This window comes from Triturus cristatus, chromosome 1_2, assembly GCF_964204655.1.
Source record: "Triturus cristatus chromosome 1_2, aTriCri1.1, whole genome shotgun sequence".
Classification (NCBI taxonomy): Eukaryota; Metazoa; Chordata; class Amphibia; order Caudata; family Salamandridae; genus Triturus; species Triturus cristatus.
The window spans coordinates 515,359,977-515,383,945 of record NC_140580.1 but is presented as its reverse complement, the minus strand read 5'-3'; the positions used below and the strand labels follow the sequence as shown (position 1 = coordinate 515,383,945).

Here is a 23,969-nt window from a genome sequence, read left to right as displayed (position 1 = left end):
CATTTCCTTCCATGATCCAATGTACCATACTTGCGAACATTTTGAACTTGGTAAGAGGGAGATTTTGGAAAAAAACTGGGGTATTGATTTTCCCCTTTGAGTTACATTGAAAAAGAGGATATTGTAGACAGGAGACAGATCAAATAAAGCCCATTTGAGCTTAAAAACATTGGACGTTTCCTGGCTGAATCGGGTCTGTTGGCATGTATGGTTGTACTACCATTGCCTCTTCCTTCTGCCCACAATGGTCTATTACATTGCCACAGCCTCTCTTGCAAGTCCTGTATTGTTGGTTTGTTGCCCCTGCCCCCCTTTCCACTGCCCTCCATAGTCTGTTGTGCTTCCACGGCCCTTCCTGCCTGCTCAGTGTGGTTAAATTGTTGCCTTTGCACCCTCCTACCTGCCTTCAATTTTCAGAGTCCGTGCCCCTGGTCTCTGCCTCTCAACAGTATCCTAATGAACAACTAGATTGCTAACATTCTATATTTATTACAAAAGTGTGGAACGCCTGACATCATCTTGATGTAATCAAAACTGTAATACCTAGAGCATTTCCTTTAGAAATTACATATATGAGAGGGTCTTATTGGCATCAAAATTATGGTTAGTGCTTTAAAAGACTAAAATAAGGACATATTTTCTGAGTTTTCAAATAGCGACAAAGCACTTTTAAATTATTTGGTATCTTTATGTTTTTTTATCCAGTTGACCACTTGACTAAATGTTGCACTTAGGGGAGAGGATGTGGTGTTACTTCCAGAACTGCAGACTTTGCAACTGGGGAACCAGGTTGAAGTTTCTGCTTCAGCTCGACATTCTGTGATTCTGGTCAAATCACTTAGTCTCCCCATGTCTACAACCAAAATGAATTTGTTCTTGTGTGATGTAACCAATGCTCATGTAAAGCACTCCAATACCTGACAAGTCTGCACTATATAACACTGCAAAAACACAAAATAATAAGTGTTTTGCACACTTCTGTCATTGGGCTATATTTGGGCTACATCTGGGTGATTTTGGGCTACATTTGGGCTCTTTTGTCTCCGGTGGCCATCTTGGGAGATTTATTTGTTATGAAGTTTCCTAATTTCCTCATGTACTGCAGTCTCCTCAGTAGGAAATGCTTTCAGATTTTACTTTGATTCCATCATGAAGGTATTCAGATATTTCACACATTTGCCATAAATTCTGAATGTTAGCACTCAAGTTGCTCATTAGATCACTGTAGTAAAACTATTGTTCACCATGGAAGTCTGCTCCTGGTATTAAAAGTGCATGTTTCAGTCTGCATGTCAGAATTTTTTAATGAAATAGAAGAGGATTTGAGAAGTCACTCAACATGTGCCCTCATTTTCTTTCTTCAGCATTAATCATAATTTCTATGGCAAAATGAACCCCCTCATTGTGTTCCTTTTTAAATTAAATGTTTTAAGTGTTACCAGTTTATTCCAATCAAGATGGCTTCAGGTGTGCCATACTTTTGTCATAATGAAGACAGTAAGCGCTCTAGTTGTTTTTAAGAACATACTGGGACATTCTGTCATTGGGCTATACTTGGGCTACATCTGGGTGATATTTGGGCTACATTTGGGCCTTTTGTCTCTGGTGGCCATCTTGGGAGACTTATTTGTTATGAAGTTTCCTAATTTCCTCATTTACTGCAGTCTCCTCAGTAGGAAATACTTTAAGTTTTTTACTTTGATTCCATCAAGAAGGCATTCAGATGTGTCACACATTTGCCATACATTCAGAATGTTAGCACTCTTTTTGCTCATTAGATCACTGTAGTAAAGCTACTGCTCACCAGGGAAAACTGCTGCTGGTATTAAAAGTGCATGTTTCTGTCTGCATGTCAGAATGTTTTAATGAAATAGAAGAGGATTTGAGAAGTCACTCAAAATGTGCCCTAATTTTTCTTTCTGCAGCACTAATCATACTTTTTATGGAAAAATTAACCCCCTCATTTTGTTCCTTTTTAAATTAAATGTTTTAAGAGTTACCACTTTAATCCAAGCAAGATGGTTTCAGGTGTGCCATACGGTTATCATAAGTAGGACTGTTAGCGCTCTAGTAGTTCTTTGGAACACTCTGGGAAGCTGCAGTAGAACACAAAGCAATCAACTGACAGTCTCTGCCCTTGTTGGATGTACATGTTTTACTGAGAATGTCAGACTTCATTCTCACATGACTGAGAAAGATAATGTGAATTTACAGAAAATAAGCTCTCAGTTTAGCTTATAGATCACCTTCCAAACCTCTGTGGTAAAAGCATGAGAAAATATATTTCTCTCAATCATGATATCCCAGCAGAAGGCTTTTTCACATGGTGAAATCACCTTAGAACATACCACAATTCCTAAAATGAGTATGGTACCATCAACAAATGATTTATAATGTAACTAAAGTCTTAAAACCTTCTATTAACTGCAATGCTTTTTAATGAGGTGCTATCATGTATATTGGTCCCAAGATGGCTGCCAACACTTCTTGGATGAAGTGCTGACAGCCAATCAGATCTCAGGATGAGATGTGTGGTTAGGCTCCGCCCACATATATATATGCTTTTAAATGCTATTTTCTCAGGTAATACTTAACAGATTTACACCAGACCTGCAAAAGGCACTTCCTTGACCTTATGGCTACCTCTCTACCAAATTTCAAGTAATTCTGTTCAGCCGTTCGGGCTGTAGCTGTGTCTAAAGGTCCTATGGAAAAATGCATGGGGAAAATGCGTTTTGGGACCCCCCTTTTTTCTCGGCCCCTGCTTGATGAATCACCCTGAGACTTTCAGGGTAGGAGCTGAACGGAGCGCCCCATTAGTTTTGAAAATTTCGCGAGGATTCGTCAACCGGCGCCAAAGTTATTCAAAATAGAATTTTGAGATTTCCTATGGAAACTAGGTTGTAACTATAACTATCTACTGGCGACCGCCAGTAGATAATATATGTATATCTATATGTATGTGTACACAATATGCCGTGGGATCTGCTAAAATTAGATCTGGGCACAGACTCCAGTTTCATTCCCGCAATGTTATTTCATATTCACAACATATCCACCATAACGCGTTTCGCCCACACCTATTAACGCAGTGATGCCTTGTACCAACGTGTTTCGGCTTTTGCCTTGTTCACAGTGTGCCATGAGAGCTGCCACCTCTTTTACATAAAAATTTTAGTAACAAACAATGTAGGACAATAGACATGTTCAATATCGAGAGAGACGTGCAGAAACTGGCGCCATTTTGGCATGTGTAAGTTCCACATGCTCATAAATGAAATTGCTCACTATATCATTGTGAACTTTCAAAAAGAGGAACAATTAACAAAATATTGAACCAAATGTTCACAATCACATTGCAGCATTCCATAGCTTCATATTTACATGTAGTTCTGTGGTAAATGGATCACTCATTATCATGGCGCCTATGCTTGGTTTGTAATCTAGACGTAACACTCCGGATCTGAACCCGATCCATAGAGTATGGTGCTTAATATTATTGGGAAGTATGAAGTTCTTGTAAATATGAAAAAGTAGTGTTGTACAGTAACCAACTGATGCTAATAACCTGACAAGAACCAGTTGGAACAAAGCTAGCAGTACTATATTAGACAACACAACTGCTTACCCACATGGGCAAAACGCTATTTGGTATTTATAAGTACAGATATATACTGCAAACACAAATACAGATGTCACTGGTCATAGAATATCCCAATAATATTAAACACCATACTCTATGGACGGGGTTGAGATCCGGAGTGTTAAGTCTAGATAGAACCCCACTCTGTCACATGAATGGGTCTGACACAGGTCGGGTAAATCACCTGTGGAATTTTATTGATCCATAAATGATGTTCATACAGCATGATCTGTGAATATATTATCTACTGGCGGTCGCCAGTAGATAGTTATAGTTAGGACCGTGTTTCCATAGGAAATCTCAAAATTCTATTTTGAATAACTTTGGCGCCGGTTGACGAATCTTCGCGAAATTTTCAAAACTAATGGGGCGCTCCGCTCAGCTCCTACCCTTAAAGTCTCGGGGTGATTCGTCAAGCGGGGCCCGAGAAAAAAGGGGGGTCCCAAAACGCGTTTTCCCCATGCATTTTTCCATAGGACCTTTAGTCGAAAGTACAGCCCGAACGGCTGAACAGAATTACTTGAAATTTGGCAGAGAGGTAGTCCTCAGGTCAGGGAAGTGCCTTTTGCATATATGGAGTCAATCTGTTCAGTATTTCCTGAGAAAATTGCATTTAAAAGCACATACATATCTATAGCCGCGCACCGTGCGCGCACCCTTACGTGCGCGAGCGTAATTCTGATTGGTTGTTACATGTCAGTCAACGTTCGAATTGGTCGAAATCAGGAAGTGTTGGCCGCCATTTTGTTTGTTTTCAGTGCGAGAGTGGAAAAGGAAGGTGGCGAACGTGAAAAGGGGGCAGGGTAGAGAGTTCCTGACCTTAGCCTTGGTCAGGGGGTCCCTGAAGGACCCCGAAGGCAGAAAAAAACATGGAATTTTTTTTTTTTTAAATCGCGGTGGTGCGCGCACCGTGCGCGCACGGTGAAAAACCATAAAAAATTTTTAAAAAATGTAATACGTAGCTTATTGAAAAATAGATATATAAAAAAAAATAATAAGACATACATAACTTAGCATTTAAAAAAACATACAAATTCACTGAAAAAAAACATAGGTTTCACACACGTTATAGTTAGGAATTAGCATTTAAAAAACCTTGCAAATTCACTTAAAAAACCATCGGTTTCACACATGTTATAGTTAGGTGGATATTTCACTCGTAAAAAACCAATGAAATTCCCCTGTTATAGTTAGTTGAGATAACTATAACTCGCGCGACCGCCACTCTATCACAAGGATGATGTCATCAGTGATGTCATGAGTGATGCCACTGACCATGTCATGAGTGATGTAATATGTGACGTCATGAGCAGAGGATTGTGGGCGCGCGAGTTATCGTTATCTCAACTAACTATAACGGGGGAATTTTATTGGTTTTTTACGAGTGAAATATCCACCTAACTATAACATGTGTGAAACCTATGGTTTTTCAAGTGAATATATATATATATATATATATTATCTACTGGCGGTCGCCAGTAGATACAACCTAGTTTCCATAGGAAATCCCAAAATTCTATTTTGAATAACTCTGGCGCCAGTTGACGAATCCTCGCGAAATTTTCAAAACTAATGGGGCGCTCAGTTCAGCTCCTACCCTGAAAGTCTTGGGGTGATTCGTCAAGCGGGCGCCGAGAAAAAGGGGGGGTCCCAAAACGCGTTTTCCCCATGCATTTTTCCATAGGACCTTTAGTCGCAGCTACAGCCCAAACGGCTGAACAAAATTACGTGGAATTTGGCAGAAAGGTAGCCATAAGGTCAAGGAAGTGCCTTTTGCAGGTCTGGTATAAATCTGTTCAGTATTTCCTGAGAAAATAGCATTTAAAAGCATATCAATATCTATGTGTGCGCACCCTGCCGTGCGCGAGCGCAATTCTGATTGGTTGTTAGATGTCGGTAAACATTCGAATCGGTCAAAACCAGGAAGTGTCGGCCGCCATTTTGTCTCTCGCAGTCTGAGGGGGTGAAAAACAAAGGTGGAGAACGTGAAAAGGGGGCAGAGTGGACAGTTCCTGACCCCCTAGCCTTGGTCAGGGGGTCACAGAAGGACCCCCAAGGGAGAAAAAAAAGTTTTTATTTTTTTTTAAATCGCGAGGTGCGCGCACCCTGCGCGCACTGTGAACCGTGGGCGCTCGGTGCGCGAAGCGCACCGAGTGCTCACAGAGCGCGCACGGTGCGCGCAGGGCACCGTGCACGCACGGTGCGCGCACGGTGTAAAACCTGAAAAAAAAATAATAAAAACATAACTTAGCATTTAAAAAACCGTACAAATTCACTGTAAAAACCATAGGTTTCACACACGTTATAGTTATGAATTAGCATTTAAAAAACCTTGCAAATTCACTTAAAAAACCATAGGTTTCACACATGTTATAGTTAGCTGGACATTTCACTCGTAAAAAACCAATGAAATTCCCCCGTTATAGTTACTGCAGGCAACTATAACTCACGCGACCGCAATCCTCTGCTGATGACGTCAGATATTACATCACTGATGACATATGTGTCTTTCTGAAAAATAAATATTTGTAATATATGTATAGCTAAAGATTAATGGAAGAAGACATGGGTAAATAAGTGTCTAAATACAGTGATGTAATATCTGACGTCATCAGCAGAGGATTGCGGTCGCGTGAGTTATAGTTGCCTGCAGTAACTATAACGGGGGAATTTCATTGTTTTTTTACGAGTGAAATGTCCAGCTAACTATAACATGTGTGAAACCTATGGTTTTTTAAGTGAATTTGCAAGGTTTTTTAAATGCTAATTCGTAACTATAATGTGTGTGAAACCTATGGTTTTTACAGTGAATATATATATATATATATATATATATATATATATAACCTACTAGCGGTTGCCAGTAGGTAGTTATAGTTAGGACCTATTTTCCGTAGGAAATCCGCAACATTCTATTCCCAATAACTTTGGTGCCAGTTGAGGAATCTTCGCGAAATTTTCAAAACTTTTTGCCAGCTCCAGTCCGCTCCTATCCTGAAAGTCTCAGAGTGATTCGTAAAGCAGGGGCCAAGACAAAAGGGGGGTCCCAAAACGTGTTTTGCCCATGCAATTTTCCGTAGGAACATTTAGTCACAGCTACAGCCCTAACTGCTGAACGGAATGACACCAAATTTGGTAAAAAGGTATCACTTGTTTCAGAGTCGTGCCTTTTGGTTAAATGGTGTAAATCCGCTCAGTAGTTCCTGAGAAAATCAAAAGTAAAATCACATATATATCTATGGGCTTGGTGGATCTGCACACCCTGAGCGCACCCTGCGCGCACCCTCCTGATAACAAGCAGCATGTTAATTGGCTGTCAACTTGCTGTCAACACTCCAAACCAGGAAGTGTTGACAGCCATTTTGTGCCTTGGTAAAGTAGAGTAGAATGATGTAATATGTGACATCATCAGCAGTGGATTGTGGGCGCACGAGTTATAGTTAGTAGAACTAACTATAACAACGGAATTTCAATAGTTTTGTACGAGTGGAATGTCCAGCTAACTATAACACCCCGAAACCTATGTTTTTTTCAGTGAATTTCTAAGGTTCTTTAAATGCTAATACCTAACTATAACATGTCTGAAACCTATGGGTTTTTTCAGTGAATATATATATATATATATATATATATATATATATATATATTATCTACTGGCGGTCGCCAGTAGATAGTTATAGTTAGGACCGAGTTCCCATAGGAAATCTGAAAATTCTATTTTGAATAACTTTGGCGCCGGTTGACTTATGTTCGGGAAATTTTCAAAACTAATGGGGCGCTCCGCTCAGCTCCTACCCTGAAAGTCTTGGGGTGATTCGTCAAGCGGGGGCTGAGAAAAAAGGGGGGTCCCAAAACGCGTTTTCCCCATGCATTTTCCCATAGGACCTTTAGTCGAAGGTACAGCCCGAACGGCTGAACAGAATTACTTGAAATTTGGCAAAGAGGTAGTCCTCAGGTCAGGCATGTGCCTTTTGCATATATGGTGTAAATCCGTTCAGTAGTTCCTGAGAAAATCAAAAGTAAAATCATATATATATCTGGGCGGAGCCTAACCACACATCTCATTGTGAGATCTGATTGGCTGTCAGCACTTCATCCAAGAAGTGTTGGCATCCATCTTGGGACCAATATACATGATAGCACCTCATTAAAAAGCATTGCAGTTAATAGAAGGTTTTAAGACTTTAGTTACATTATAAATCATTTGTTGATGGTACCATACTCATTTTAGGAATTGTGGGGTATGTTCTAAGGTGATTTTACCATGTGAAAAAGCCTTCTGCTGAGATATCATGAATCATGTTTGAGAGAAAACTATTTTCACATGCTTTTCCCACAGAGGTTTGGAAGGTGGTCTATAAGCTAAACTGAGAGCATATTTTCTGTAAATTCACATTATCTTTCTCAGTCATGTGAGAATGAAGTCTGACATTCTCAGTAAAACATGTACATCCAACAAGGGCAGAGACTGTCAGTTGATTCCTTTGTGTTCTACTGCAGCTTCCCAGAGTGTTCCAAAGAACAGCTAGAGCGCTAACAGTCTTACTTATGACAAAGGTATGGCACACCTGAAGCCATCTTGATTGGAATAAAGTGGTAACATTTAAAACATTTAATTTAAAAAGGAACAAAATGAGAGGGTTCATTTTGCCATAGAATGTAAGATTAGTGCTGCAGAAAGAAAAATTAGGGCACATTTTGAGCGACTTCTCAAATCCTCTTCTATTTCATTAAAGAATTCTGACATGCAGACTGAAACATGCACTTTTAATACCAGCAGCAGACTTCCCTGGTGAGCAGTAGCTTTACTACAGTGATCTAATGAGCAACTAGAGTGCTAACATTCTGAATTTATGGCACATGTGTGACACATCTGAATGCCTTCTTCATTGAATCAAAGTAAAAAACTGACAGTATGCCTACCGAGGAGACTGCAGTAAATGAGGAAATTAGGAAACTTCATAACAAGTCTCCCAAGATGGCCACCAGAGACAAAAGAGCCCAAATGTAGCACAAATATCACCGAGATGTCGCCCAAGTATAGCCCAATGACAGACATACATATATACATATATATAAATGCATATGCATATATGTGCATATGTGTGCGTGTAGAGGTAGAGAGAGGTAGAGAGGTAGAGGTGTAGAGGTAGAGACATAGAGGTAGAGGTAGAGAGGTAGAGAGTAGTAGAGAGAGAGGTAGAGAAAGGTAGAGAGGTAGAGAGTAGAGGATGAGTAATAGAGAGTAGAGAGAGAGTAGTAGAGAGTAGTAGAGTGAGTAGTAGAGAGTGAGTAGTAGAGAGTAGTAGAGAGTGAGAAGTAGAGAGTAGTAGAGAGTGAGTTTTAGAGGGAGTAGTAGAGGGAGTAGTAGAGAGTAGTAGAGAGTGAGTAGTAGAGAGTGAGTATTAGAGAGTGAGTAGTAGAGAGTAGTAGAGAGTGAGTAGTGGAGACTGAGTAGCAGAGAGAGAGAGAGTAGTAGAGAATGAGTAGTAGAGAATGAGTAGTATAGTGAGTAGTAGAGAGTAGTAGGGAGAGTAGTAGAGAGTGAGTAGTGGAGAGTAGTAGAGAGTGAGTAGTATAGAGTAGTAGAGAGTAGTAGAGAGAGAGTAGTAGAGAGTGAGTAGTAGAGAGTGAGTAGTAGAGAGAGAGTAGTAGAGAGTGAGTAGTAGAGAGTAGTACAGAGTGAGTAGTAGAGAGTGATTAGTAGAGAGTAGTGGAGTAGTAGAGAGTGAGTAGTAGAGAGTAGTAGAGAGTGAGTAGTAGAGTGAGTAGTAGGGAGTAGTAGAGAGTGAGTAGTAGAGTGAGTAGTAGAGTGAGTAGTAGAGAGCAAGTAGTAGAGAGTGTGTGGTAGAGAGAGAGTAGTAGAGAGTGAGTAGTAGAGAGAGTAGTAGAGAGAGTAGTAGAGAGTAGTAGAGTAGTAGAGAGTGAGTAGTAGAGAGTGAGTAGTAGAGAGTAGTAGAGAGTGAGTAGCAGAGAGAGTAGTAGAGAGTAGTAGAGTGAGTAGTAGAGAGTGAGTAGTAGATAGAGTAGTAGAGTGAGTAGTTGAGAGTGAGTAGTAGAGAGTGAGTAGTAGAGAGTAGTAGAGAGTAGTAGAGTAGTAGAGAGTGAGTAGTAGAGAGGGAGTAGTAGAGAGAGAGTAGTAGAGAGAGTAGTAGAGTGAGTAGTTGAGAGTGAGTAGTAGAGAGTAGTAGAGTAGTAGAGAGTGAGTAGTAGAGAGTGAGTAGTAAAGAGTAGTAGAGTGAGTAGTAGAGAGGGAGTAGTAGAGAGAGAGTAGTAGAGAGTAGTAGAGAGTGAATAGTAGAGTAGTAGAGAGTAGTAGAGAGTAGTAGAGAGTGAGTAGTAGAGAGTAGTAGTAGAGAGTAGTAGAGTAGTAGAGAGTAGTAGAAAGTGAGTAGTAGAGAGTGAGTAGTAGAAAGTAGTAGCGAATTTATATTTATATTTATATAGATATGCAGATTATATTTATATGTTTATAAATATATATATATACACATACATATATATAAATGCATATGCATATATATATGTGCATATGTGTGCATGTACAGAGAGGTAGAGAGGTAGAGGTGTAGAGGTAGAGGTGTAGAGGTAGAGGTAGAGAGGTAGAGAGTAGTAGAGAGAGAGGTAGAGAGGTAGAGAGCGAGTAATAGAGAGTAGAGAGTGAGTAGTAGAGAAAGTTTCAGAGAGTGAGTAGTAGAGAGTAGAGAGTGAGTAGTAGAGAGTGAGTATTAGAGAGTGAGTAGTAGAGAGTAGCAGAGAGTGAGTAGTAGAGTGAGTAGTAGAAAGTAGTAGAGAGTAGTAGAGAGTGAGTAGTAGCGAGTAGTAGAGAGTGAGTAGTAGAGAGTGAGTAGTAGAGAGTAGCAGTAGAGAGTAGTAGAGAGAGAGAGTAGTAGAGAGTGTAGTAGAGAGTGAGTGCTAGAGAGCAGCAGAGAGTAGTAGAGTGAGTAGTAGAGAGTAGTAGAGAGTGAGTAGTAGAGAGTGAATAGTAGAGAGTAGTAGTAGAGAGTAGTAGAGAGAGAGAGTAGTCGAGAGTGTAGTAGAGAGTAGTAGCGAGTGAGTAGTAGAGTAGTAGAGAATGAGTGGTAGAGAGTAGTAGAAAGTAGTAGAGTGAGTAGTAGAGAGTGAGTAGTAGAGAGTGAATAGTAGAGAGTAGTAGAGAGTGAGTAGTAGAGAGTAGTAGAGCGTGAGTAGTAGAGAGTGAGTAGTAGAGAGTGAGTATTAGAGAGTAGTAGCGAGTGAGTAGTAGAGAGTGAGTAGTAGAGAGTAGAGAGTGAGTTGTAGAGAGTGAGTATTAGAGAGTGAGTAGTAGAGAGTAGTAGAGAGTGAGTAGTAGAGTGAGTAGTAGAAAGTAGTATAGAGTAGTAGAGAGTGAGTAGTAGAGAGTAGTAGAGAGTGAGTAGTAGAGAGTGAGTAGTAGAGAGTAGTAGAGAGTGAGTAGCAGAGTGAGTAGTAGAGAGTAGTAGAGAGAGAGTAGTAGAGAGTGAGTAGTAGAGAGTAGTAGAGAGTGGTAGAGAGAGTAGTAGAGAGTGAGTAGTAGAGAGTAGTAGAGAGTGAGTAGTAGAGAGTGAGTAGTAGAGAGTGAGTAGTAGAGAGAGAGTAGTAGAGAGTAGTAGAGTAGTAGAGCAGTAGAGCGTGAGTAGTAGAGAGTGAGTAGTAGAGAGTAGTGGAGTAGTAGAGAGTGAGTAGTAGAGAGTAGTAGAGAGTGAGTATTCGAGTGAGTACTAGAGAGTAGTAGAGAGCGAGTAGCAGAGAGCAAGCAGTAGAGAGTGTGTAGTAGAGAGTGAGTAGTAGAGAGTGAGTAGTAGAGAGAGTAGTAGAGAGTGAGAAGTATAGAGAGTAGTAGAGTAGTAGAGTGAGTAGTAGAGAGGAGTTGCGAGCGAGTAGTAGAGAATCAGTAGTGGAGAGTGAGCAGTAGAGAGTAGTAGAGAGTGAGTAGTAGAGAGTGAGTAGTACAGAGTGAGTAGTAGAGTGTAGTACAGAGTTAGTAGTATAGAGTAGTAGAGTGAGTAGTAGAGAGTGAGTAGTAGAGAGAGAGCAGTAGAGAGTGAGTAGTAGAGAGTGAGTGGTAGAGAGTAGGAGAGAGTAGTAGAGTGAGTAGTAGAGAATAGTAGAGAGCGAGTAGTAGAGTGAGTAGTAGAGAGTAGTAGAGTAGTAGAGAGTGAGTAGTAGAGAGTGAGTAGTAGAGAGAGTAGTAGAGAGTAGTAGAGAGTGAGTAGTAGAGAGTGAGTAGTAGAGAGTGAGTAGTGGAGAGTGAGTAGTAGAGAGCGAGTAGTAGAGAGTGAGTAGTAGAGAGCGAGTAGTAGAGAGCGAGTAGTAGAGAGCGAGTAGTAGAGAGTGAGTAGTAGAGAGTGAATAGTAGAGAGTGAGTAGTAGAGAGAGAGTAGTAGAGTGAGTAGTAGAGAGTGAGTGCTAGAGAGCAGCAGAGAGTAGTAGAGTGAGTAGTAGAGAGTAGTAGAGAGTGAGTAGTAGAGAGTGAATAGTAGAGAGTAGTAGTAGAGAGTAGTAGAGAGAGAGAGTAGTAGAGAGTGAGTAGTAGAGAGTAGTAGCGAGTGAGTAGTACAGTAGTAGAGAGTGAGTGGTAGAGAGTAGTAGAAAGTAGTAGAGTGAGTAGTAGAGAGTGAGTAGTAGAGAGTGAATAGTAGAGAGTAGTAGAGAGTGGGTAGTAGAGAGTAGTAGAGCGTGAGTAGTAGAGAGTGAGTAGTAGAGAGTAGTAGCGAGTGAGTAGTAGAGAGTGAGTAGTTGAGAGTGAGTAGTAGAGAGTGAGTAGTAGAGTAGTAGAGAGTAGTAGAGTAGTAGAGAGTGAGTAGTAGAGTGTAGTAGAGAGTGAGTAGTAGAGAGTGAGTAGTAGAGAGAGTAGTAGAGTAGTAGAGAGTCAGTAGTAGAGTAGTAGAGAGTAGTCAGTCAGTGTCAGTCAATGTCAGTCAATGTCAGTCAGTCAGTGTCAGTCAGTCTGTCAGTGTCAGTCAGTGTCAGTCAATCAGTGTCAGTCAGTCAGTGTCAGTCAGTGTCAATCAGTGTCAGTCAGTGTCAGTCAGTCAGTGTCAGTCAGTCAGTCAGTGTCAGTCAGTCAGTGTCAGCTAGAGCAGCTCTGCTGACATGGTCCTCTGGCTCTCAAGCAGCTCTGCTGACCTGGTTCTCTCTCTCTAAAGCAGCTCTGCTGACCTGGTTTCTCTGGCTCTACAGCAGGTCTGCTGACCTGGTTCTCTGGCTCTAGAGCAGCTCTGCTGACCTAGTTCTTATGCTACAGAGCAGCACTGCTGATCTAGTTCTCTGGCTCTACAACAGCTCTGCAGACCTGGTTCTCTGGCTCTAAAGCAGCTCCGTTGACCCAGTTCTATGGCTCTGAAGCAGTTCTGCTGACATGGTTCTCTGGCTCTATAGAAGCTCTGCTGACCTGGTTCTCTCCCTCTAAAGCAGCTATACTGACCTGGTTTCTCTGGCTCTGCAGCAGCTCTGCTGACCTGGTTCTCTGGCTCTAGAGCAGCTCTGTTGACCTGGTTCTTAGGCTCTAGAGCAGCTCTACTGACCTGGTTCTCTGGCTCTAAAGCAGCTCTGCTGACCTGGTTCTATGTCTCTAAAGCAGCTCTGCTGATTTGGTTCTCTGGCTCTAGAGTAGCTCTGCTGACCTGGTTCTCTGGCTCTCAAGCAGCTCTGCTAACCTGGTTCTCTGGCTCTAAAGCAGCTCTGCTGGCCTGGTTCTCTGGCTCTAAAGCAGCTCTGCTGACCTGGTTCTCTCCCTCTAAAGCAGCTCTGCTGACCTGGTTTCTCTGGCTCTACAGCAGCTCTGCTGACCTGGTTCTCTGACTCTAGAGCAGCTCTGCTGACCTAGTTCTTAGGCTCTAGAGCAGCTCTGCTGACCTGGTTCTCTGGCTCTACAGCAGCTCTGCTGACCTGGTTTTCTGCACTCACGACGCACGCACCCGACTTCGCGAAAATATATTTAAAAATAATATAAGTTTCATATAAGTACAAATATATTATCTTGATGAATATCTTACATAATCTCTTGCCTTAATATGTATATTAAAGACACATAATATCATTTTGGAACATACATTTTTTTTGCGGGAGTCGCGCTCCCAGCGTGCCCCAGCACGTATATGATGTCACGCGGGACCCGCAAGCGCGCAAACATCTCGTATCGTAATGCGCATGTGTCGCGAATGTGCGGGAGCAGGAGCCGCAGACTGGTCGCATACCAATCGCGCATATCATGTGATATTAAATGTATATGATGTAACTGAAAAACACGCAGCCGTCGCACACCATACGCGGATCCTTCTGACTTTTCTAAAATGGCGGCTAGAATGCGCGCACCCACCGTGATGTGTACACTTTGAGTGCGCGACTGCGAAAAAAATTTGAATTTTTTTTTAAAGAAAATGATATAAATATATTAAAATAAAAAATGAAAACAAGAAAATTTATCAATATTTCAGTTTTAATTAAAAAATGTTTTTTTTGCAAGTTTCAGAAATATATATAATGTTATTTAATGAATAAAATATTTATAAATAAACAGTTAAAAAACTGTAGAAAATCAGTACAAAAAATAGATATAAGTACTATCACACTTAAAAGTTAGCATTTAAAAAACCTTTGAAATTCACTGAAAAAAAACATAGGTTTCAGAGACGTTATAGTTAGAAATTAGCATTTAAAAAACCTTAGAAATTCACAGAAAAAACCATAGGTTTCAGGGGTGTTATAGTTAGCTGCCCATTTCACTTGTACAAAACCATAGAAATTCCTCCGTTATAGTTAGTTCTGCTAACTATAACTCACGCGCCCGCAATGCACTGCTGATGATGTCACATATTGCATCATTCATGACATGGTCAGTGACATCACTGATGACATCACTGATGACATCTCAAATGACATATATATACGCACCAATACGCAGAACTAATTGCGATTTTAGCTGGAGTACAATTGTGAGCAATACCGCAATGTGTGTTATAGTTTTGCAACTTGTTTGTAAATGTACTATTAGTCTATCTTTTAAAGCATTTTATAGAATAAGACTCTTAATGTATGCCCACTTGGGCTGTATTCAAGATTTGTTATGCAGACTGCACGCAACAAGATTTGAAATATTTGAGTGCGTTTATACGTGTAAGTAATTGCGATTCCAGTTGGATGGCAATGGCGATCAATTTCGCATTGGGTGTTCTTGTTGTGCAAATTGATTGCTAATGAACTACGAGTCTTTCTTCTAATGCATTTCTTTTGTAGTTCATCATGTGACTGATCATGTGCACTGCTTTAAAAATGGTGTTTTTTGACAAAACTTTGTTGGTGAACAAGCCTGCTGGTTCAGGCGAAACGCGTCCGACATTGCCGATGATTAAAATCTGACACTAATTGTCAAGACATGGCGTCGTCATTCCTGTGCTGAAAAGGAGTATTTATTCATATTTGGGACCCGGTTTGCGAGGTCTGCTCGACGACGCACCCGCTGGTTTGGAGTGCGGTGGCTGTTCGCAAACGTTGTGAAAAAAAAAAAATATATATATATATATATATATATATTTATTTATATTTATATTGCATCAAGTATAATTCCGCCGCCTCGCGACAGCTAAAATTATTGTTTAAGGACGCACTCACTCGTGTGATTAAAGTTCAAGGTGGCTTTATTTAAAAAACGCTGCCATGCCCAACGCGTTTCGCCTCTCCTCAAAGCTTGATCACGGGATATTGTATCATCAAAACAGATATCTTTTATTTCTCCAAGCACCCATGTACTTCCTGTTTTCAATGTGATGCATTGTGGTTAGTGTAGTTTAATCATGAATTCACCTACAAACATGTGGATTACTAATTGTGACTAAAATTTCAAGGTGTATATATTACTTAGGTGCTCAATTAAAACCTTTTCTCATATTTAATTTACTTGCCTCTGAATGCTTTAAGTCCATTATGTGGGAACCAGTCCATTCCAATCACGCTCTCTGGTGAGCTTTCATTTGCAGTATTCACAGTTTACAACTTTATTTATTTTATCGTTTTGGTTTCTATGCATTATCTTTACATTTTGAGTTCATTTCTTTTTTCTCTCTCTGGTGAGTTTTTGTTGCAGTTCCTCATGCATTTGATTTGCAACGAGATCTTCTCCATTTCACTTTATTTTTATAGATGTACAAATAACTCCTCATTTTGATTTAATCCTCTGGGGTCAAGAGTTCTAAATGTTACAATGTGGCGTGATTCTTTTTGTCTGAGGGTTTTTATTCGGTCCCCACCTCTCTCAGATTGCGGGATTTGTTCCAAGGCACAGAATTTTAATGACTCCCATTTTCCATCATGGTATTTTTCCATGTGTTTCGCAATGGCGTTTGACCGATCTATGTGTGTCGTGGCCCGAGCATGCTCCAGGATTCTCTTTTTTACTTCAAAAATCGTGCTACCAATGTAGCGCTTTTTACAAGGACATTCTACCATGTAGACTACATAGGTGCTCTTGCACGTTAGATGCTGTCTGATTTGCCATTTTGTGCCTCTGCCAATGTCCAATGTTTTTGTTGGAGTTGCAATTTTGCATACTTTACATTCTTTGCAAGGCCAGAAGCCTTCTCTTTGAAGCCAAGTTGTTATAGGTGCTTCCTGAAAGTGGCTATGAACAATTTTATCACCTATGTTCTTTGCTCGTCGATATGTTATATTTGGGTGGTCTCCAATGATTTTTGATAAAGTCGGATCTAATTTCAGAATTCCCCAATGTTTTTTAATTATTCCTGATAGTTTGTTGTTTTCTACGCTTTGTGTAGTTATCAATCTTATTCCTGTTTGCTCCATTTCCTTTGTTTTTAGTGGTTTCTGTAAGATGTCTTTTCGATTCTGAATTGCCACTTTATGCAGACTTTTTTCAATCACCTTTTTTGGATATTTGCGATTAAGAAATCGAACTCCTGCTTGCTGACTGTGTTTTAAAAATTCAGTATCTTCTGAGCAATTTCTTCGCAGTCTTAAAAACTCCCCATATGGGATACTCCATTTGAGAGATTCATTGTGGAAGCTTTCGCCATGCAAAGTTGCATTTGTCGCCGTCTTCTTTCTATGTAAGGTGGTTTGAAGGGAATTGTTTTCCAGATAGATTTCTGTGTCCAAGAATTCTACTCGTTTGGAGTTAATTTCATACGTGAATTTTAGATTCATTGGACTGTTATTCAATTTCTCAAAATAGGTGTTGAATTCAAATTCGGTCCCGTCCCAAATAATCAAAAGATCGTCTATAAACCAAAGCCATAGAACTATCTTTTCTCAAAATTCATAGTTTGCTGTGTTCCATGCCACTTTTTGCTCAAACCAACCCATGGTTAAATTCGCATAATTTGGGGAAAATGAAAAACCCATTGCACATCCTTTTATTTGTTTGAACATTTGTTTATTAAACAAAAAGATGTTGTTGTTTAGGCACATGGAAATCATTTCATTTAGCATGACATTATGTTCTTTGTATTGGATGTTTCTTTTTCCCAGGAAGAATTTACAAGCTTCAGTTCCTATAGTGTGTTCGATGTTAGAATATAACGATACCACATCCATTGTTATCAATTTATAGGTTCAATTGCAGGTGATTGTCTCCAGTTTTTTTAAGAGATCTGTCGTGTCTTTCAAGTAGGAGCTGAGATTTGTTACTAAAGGCGCCAAAAAGTGGTCGACATAATCCGAGATTGGTTCCAATAATGAGTTGTTTGCAGAGACTATCGGTTTTCCAGGAGGGTTAACTTGATTTTTGTGGATTTTAGGAAGGCAATAAAAAGTTGCCATAGTTGGATGTTTTCTATTTAGATATCGATATTCATCTTCATCTATCAATCCATTTTGAGACCACTTCTGCAAACACTCCACCAGTTTGTGCTGAATTTCTTTTGTTGGATCTTTGTTTAGTTGTTGATAATATTCTTGATCCATCAACCGTCTCTTTGCTTCTAGTATGTAGTCTTGTTTGTTAATGATGACGATATTGCCCCCTTTATCTGCGGGTTTTATCTCAATTGTTTTATCTTCTTGTAGATTTCTTAGAGCATCAATTTGTTTTTTGGATAGATTGTTTTTTCCTTTGCTGTTCTTCATTTTACATAGCTCTTCTGTTATCGCCTCATGAAAGACATCTATCTTGTTACCTGGGATAATATTTGGATTTTAATTTCAGACCACTCTCTCCTGCTCCTTCTATTGTCTGGAGTTCTTGTAATTCCATAAGTGCTTCTCTTTCCTGGGATTCTGTTACGGTGCCCAATGTAATTAAAATTTCTAAGCCCTTGGTGTCTTCAACTTGAAGGAAGCTCTTTATTTGTTTAGTGGTGGTTTGTTGTTCACTATTTGTTTTCTCTGCATAGATTTTCGCTAATTTGAGTTTACGCGTATATTTGTATAGGTCAATCCTTGTTTGGGCGATGTCAAGATGGGATGTAGGACAAAAGTTTAGTCCTTTCTTGAGGACCTCATTTTCAGTTGGTGTTAGAATTTTGTGTGAAAGATTGATTATATTCAGTTCTTGTGATTTTAGATCCACCATTTCTATTTCACGTGTGTGAAACCTATGGTTTTTTAAGTGAATTTGCAAGGTTTTTTAAATGCTAATTTCTAACTATAACGTATGTGAAACCTATGTTTTTTAGTGAATTTGCAAGGTTTTTTAAATGCTAATTTATGTATGTATTATTATATTTTTTATATATTTATTTTACAATAAACTACCTATGTATATAGTTATATATTGTAATATGGAATGGCTCAGCTCTTTTTTTTTTAATTTGGATAGGGTTGAACGGCATAGTTATTATCTTCTATAAACTTATAAACAGTTTAAAATGTTTTTGTTTGTTTTTTAAGGGTTTTTCACGGTGCGCGCACCGTGGGTGCGCCGCGATTTTTTGAAAAAAATAAAATGTTTTTACACCCTTCGGGGTCCTTCAGGGACCCCCTGACAAAGGCTAGGGGGTCAGGAACTCTCTACCCTGCCCCCTTTTCACGTTCTCGACCTTTCTTTTTCACTGTCACACACAAAATGGCGTCCGACACTTCCTGATTTCGACCGATTGGAATGTTGACTGAGTCTAACCACCAATCAGAATTACGCTCGCGCGCATATAGATATTTATGTACTTTTAACAGCAATTTTCTCAGGAACTACTGAACAGATTGACACCATATATGCAAAAGGCACATGCCTGACCACAGGACTACCTCTTTGCCAAATTTCAAGTAATTCTGTTCAGCCATTCGGGCTGTACCTTCGACTAAAGGTCCTATGGGAAAATGCATGGGGAAAATGCGTTTTGGGACCCCCCCTTTTTTCTCAGCCCCCGCTTGACGAATCACCCCGAGACTTTCAGGGTAGGAGCGGAGCGCCCCATTAGTTTTGAAAATTTCCCGAAGATAAGTCAACCGGCGCCAAAGTTATTCAAAATAGAATGTTCAGATTTCCTATGGGAACTCGGTCCTAACTTTAACTATCTACTGGTGACCGCCATTAGATAATATATTTCTTTTACCTACTGGGGGGTCGCCAGTAGGTAGTTATAGTTAGGACCTCGTTTCTATACATAAAGCGTTTTTTCTTTTGCCAATATCTTTGGCGCCGGTTGACGATTTTTCAAAACTAATGGGGCACTCCGGTCAGCTCCTGTCTTGAAAATTTCAGGGTGATTCGTCAAGTGGGGGCAGAGAAAAAACAGGGGGGTCCAAAAACTTGTTTTCCCCATGTTAATTTCCATAGGAATTTTAGACAAAGCTACAGCCCGAACTGCTGAACGGCATTACACCAAATTTGGCAAAAAGGTAGGTCTTGGTTCAGAAAGAGACCTTTTTTTTTTAAAGTAGTGCAAATCCGTTCAGTAGTTCCTGAGAAATTAAAAAAAGAAAAATATCGATATCTGAGCACCGAGGAGGGTTCGCGAACCCTCCTGGGCATGAGCTTCACTCTGATTGGCTGCCAACACTCCAAACCAGGAAGTGTTGGCAGCCATCTTGTAACTCGGTAACAGAGTCACACGAAAACAGTAAAACAAAAAAGGTGAAAAAAAAGAAAAGGGGGCAGGGTAGAAACACCCTGACCTCCTAGGCCTGCTCAGGGGGTCCCACAAGGACCCCTAGGGCCAAAGAAAGCATTTTTTTTTTTTAAATGGCCGAATTCGCACTCGGGTCGCAAATCTGGCCAAGAAAAAAAAAAAGAAATGAAGCGCAGGCTGCCGCGCTTCGTTGAATTTAAGCCCCCAGGTGGGCCAGGTCCCGGGGGCATGCTAATTTATGTGGCTGGGGACCGCGGGGGTCCCCGCAGCCCCGGGGAGCGCCACCTCCTCAGGGCTTTATCTATGATGTGCGGGGGCACACGGTTCCCCCACAGCCCCGGGGACCGCCACCTCCACGGGGCATTATGCAAAAAGTATGGGGGGCCTCGCGGCCCCCCAAGCCCCATGGTCCGCCACCTCCTGGGGCTCTGTTTAAAAAAATGTGTGTGGGGCTCGAGCCCCCCCACACGCCCCAGGGACCACCACCTCCCCGGGGCAGTAAATCTTGAAATTGGGGGGGTCCGTTACGGACCCCCAAGCCCTGGGGACCACTACCTTCCCAGGGCTTTAAAAGTGAATGGAGGGGGGCCGTGCGGCCCCCCTCCTGGAGCCCTCGATGGCCCTGGGGACCGCCACCCCCCAGGACAGTCTCCTGCAATGTCCTGGGGTGCCCACCCCTGGGACATTGCTGTTTGCTATGACAGGGCGGGAGCACGGTTCCCGCCTTGCCATAGCAAACTCTGCTTTGCTTCATAGAAGCGAGAGCAGGGAAACCTGCTCTCGCTTCAATGAAGCAAAGCAGAATTGCTTTTGAGCAAGGGGAGCTGCATGTCAGCTGCTCCCCTTGCTCAAAAGCAATGCCGGCTCCCGCAGGAAGCGGGGAGCCGGCGAGACCTTGGGGGCATTGGGCCTCCCCCCACGGTCCCAATCACAGAGGCCAGGCCCCTGGGGATGGGGTCCCCAGGGCCAAAAGTGGCCCGGAAGGGGGCCAAGCTGCCCCCTCCTCTCTAATAAAAATAAAATAAAAAAATAAAAAACGAAAAGGCCGGCCCCACGGGATGAGGTCCCCGTGGCCATAATTGGCCTGAGGAGGGGGGCCACGCAGCCCCCCTCCAGATAAATAAATAAATACAAAATTATAATAAATAGGGGTCAGGCCCTGGGGGATGGGGTCCCCAGGGCCCAAAAAATGTAAAAGAGGGGGGCCACACAGCTCCCCCTTGTGAAAAGAAACCCAAAAAAACAGGCATCTCGGCAATAGGAGGGGAAGTTGGCCCCCAAGGATGTCCTTGGGGCCAACTACCTACCCCTCTTGTTACCTCCAGTAAGTGCCACACAGTGAGATTGCTAAGACATCTTCGGAGGCCATGCCCCCCTTTCTCCACCACTCTGCAAATGCGCCTCTGGCAGTCTACAGGATGGGGGATGAAGTCCAATTTAGTCCTGAGGGAGTTTGGGAGCCAAGAAGCCCTCCTGGTACCTCCTGTAAGTCCTACACAGCGGAATTCCTGAGCGCTGGTCGGAGGCCCAGCACCATTTCTCCACCACTCTGCAAACGGGACTACTACCTAAAAAAGCGTCTTTCTGCAGTTCTTACTTGACGGTAGTTTTAATCCCCCTGTCCTATTATATACTAGGGCCTTTCCAAGGAATTCATGCTAATCACAGGGGTACCCCAACGCATAGTGTTTCCTAATGTATGTAGGTGTTTTCACTGTATTCTAAGTGTCTTTTAGCATAGCACTGGCTCTAGGTTTGGGTAGTCAGAGTCAGTTACCACCAGTACCCATCAGCAAACAGTTGGGGGCACAGGAGGACTTTCTGCTCCTCTGTTTGTTCTTTCTGCACATCTTTTGCTTCTTCCTGCACTTTTCTTCATCTTTCTGGACTTCTGTTGCCTCTTTCTGCATTTGTCTTGCTTCTTTCTGTGCCTTTATTCCTCTTTCTTCACATGTCCTACCTCTGTAGGCATAGTTAGAAATTAGCATTTAAAAACCTTTGAAATTCTGTGAAAAAGCCATAGGTTTCAGGCATGTTATAGTTAGAAATTAGCATTTGAAAAACCTTAGAAATTCACTGAAAAAAACAGAGGTTTCAGGAATTTTCAACCTCCACTTTACCCGGTGATAAGATGACGAATCGGTAATATGGCGCCCACTCAGTACGGACAGGTACTTTAAGGAAGCAGCCCCACAGACAGCTGTACCATTCACAGATACCGGATCCCCAAAGAACACTGCATGAGCACCCACACCGCTACTGGCAAACCCGAGTCACTATAGGCACCGCATGACATCAGGAATTAAGAATACATGGCTACCTGATGAAGGCACACACGCCGAATCGCGCGTAGACTACATGACTATATTTAGCCATGCAAGATAATTACATTTGATATTTGTTGTTCTTTTTTCCTATCCCCCTTTCCTTTTGCTTGTTATCAATTTGAATTGTATATGACATTTATTATATGAATTAGACTGTAAATGTACAAATCAATGCATAAAGAATTGTATCAAAGGACATTTATCCTAATGCGAAGAATGATATACAGTCTTTCAATACATGTACAAAGCTGCTGATCTATCTTTATCTATATATAATAAAATTAAAAAATCAAAAATTTATTTTTAAATGGTATTGGTCCTTGGGTTATTACATGTGTCCCTAATCAATCAGTCCACTTTAGATCAAGTTTCCTATATGTTCTTCACACAAAGGGTGCAAGTATTTCAAACACTGACAATTGAATTGTTTTTAATATTATAAAACATTATTTCAAGTAACAGGTTCCCCTAGACTCTGTACTTGCGCACCCTGAAAAATATACAGCCCGTATGGATATACTGTTAGACAAACATGGCATTTGTTAGTACAAAAAATTCCAAAAGGCTGCACATGTACTTAGAAATTTTTTATTAAAGTATCTATTTTACTTATTTGGAACAAAATGAATAAAGATTCAAATGAGTTTTCTTTTTTTTTTTTACTTGGTTAAGGTCACACCTAGGCATTTCCTACTTGCTGCAATAGATAAAACGTTGTACTTAGAAGATGTTGTATCTACTCTAATTGTTGTACCTTGATTAATATTATTATAGAAGGATGCTCTATTGTGAGAAATCATATCAATCCATTATTGCAGATGTCTGACTTTAGTCCAGATTGCTACTTACACTATATTTACTTGCCTGTTGCAGTGCTCACAGATAATTTACAAAACTGCAGTCCACCATTTGTTGCTGGATATTGAAAGGAAAACCTGAAACCTGGCTAGAGAGTGTACAAGATGAAAATCTGTTCCAATTGGTCAAATTATGCCACAACCTTTTGCTAGTACATTCCTTGCCATTACCTTGGCACATTTGTCATTATCTTTTATGTATATATTTTACAACAAAATTTCCATTACTTCAACACAATTACCATATCCACTTTGCCCTATCTATTTACCCTAATGCCAAATCAGACCTTAGTGCTAACCATGAACCTACACCTAAACCACATCCTAAACTTATTCTTTATTCATAAACCGAACTTATGGCATACCATTCCCATACCCAAATATTAGCCCTACACCTTACCTTTAATCTCACTTGCTACTACTGTTATTCTCTACAAAACCCACAATCTATCCCTTACCTTGGCTCGAACTGTAAACGTATCTCCTTCCCTTAACTCTAAAATATTCTTCAAGCTAACCCTAACCATATCCCTTACCTTTACTTGTCTTCATTTATTTCAGATGAGGCAGTGGTAATGATGAGGTAATGGTCTAAAGCTAAAGGTAAGTGACAGGTTGAAGTGACGATGTAAATGTCAAACAATGTAATTTAGATGAGGTAAAGGGACCTTACCCAATTGGAATCAACTATTTATATCACCAGAAAAGGTATCCATATTCATAACTAGAGCTTATTTAAAAAACAACACCAGTCAACATCAGAAGGTCACCCTTCTTTCAGTGGACATGTTTTTATACTTTAACTGATGACTTCGTCAGACTTGCAAAATATACACTATTCTAATCAATTTCACCTTTTATCCGGAGGATCCAGTATTGAACAAGCATCATGCCTCATCTGACCCACAAACCATAGTTATTTAATTATAAACAAAGGTGGTGGTTCCCAAATACTGTAGGAGGACATCATCCCTGATCTGAGTTTTTAAAACCAAGTTTGTTTTGATTATTTACACAAAGTACAGGGATCTTATAATCAGCCAATAATATAGACACACCCAGCAGCAAATACAATATTTAGCTGTAACTGTAACAGTACATTAAAAAATACAACAGCGAC

The 23,969-nt window shown here is 40.8% G+C and overlaps 1 protein-coding gene across 1 annotated transcript in view; it reads right to left on the bottom strand.

The window, feature by feature from the left end:
- ADAM12 (ADAM metallopeptidase domain 12) overlaps window positions 1-23,969 on the bottom strand; it is a 2,563,649-nt gene that overhangs the window by 998,886 nt on the left and 1,540,794 nt on the right. The window lies entirely within an intron of this gene.